This window comes from Dromaius novaehollandiae, chromosome 14 (assembly GCF_036370855.1).
Source record: "Dromaius novaehollandiae isolate bDroNov1 chromosome 14, bDroNov1.hap1, whole genome shotgun sequence".
Taxonomy (NCBI): Eukaryota; Metazoa; Chordata; class Aves; order Casuariiformes; family Dromaiidae; genus Dromaius; species Dromaius novaehollandiae.
In genome coordinates, this window is record NC_088111.1 from 6811138 (window position 1) to 6811451 (window position 314).

The window sequence follows — 314 nt, forward strand, 5'->3', positions numbered from 1 at the left end:
ATAAATTTGCAGAGGGTAAATCAAACACAACTGAAGTTTGAAATACATAACCAGAATAAAGAACTGAGTCTCACTAAGGAACTGCACAGCTGCAGGGCCTCTTACTCTTTCAAGCCAGAGATGCTGGCAGTGCTATTAATGGTCTCATTCCATTGGGTTTGTCCCAGCTTTATTTCTGTTCCATATTGTTCTTCTATGCTGTAAACAGGCTTGATGATCAGAAAATAAAAATAGCATGTGGATGCAACCCAGCCAAACAGCTAGAGTAAACTTCACAAGCAAAACTGAATTTAGAAATGCAGCACTGAGTCACA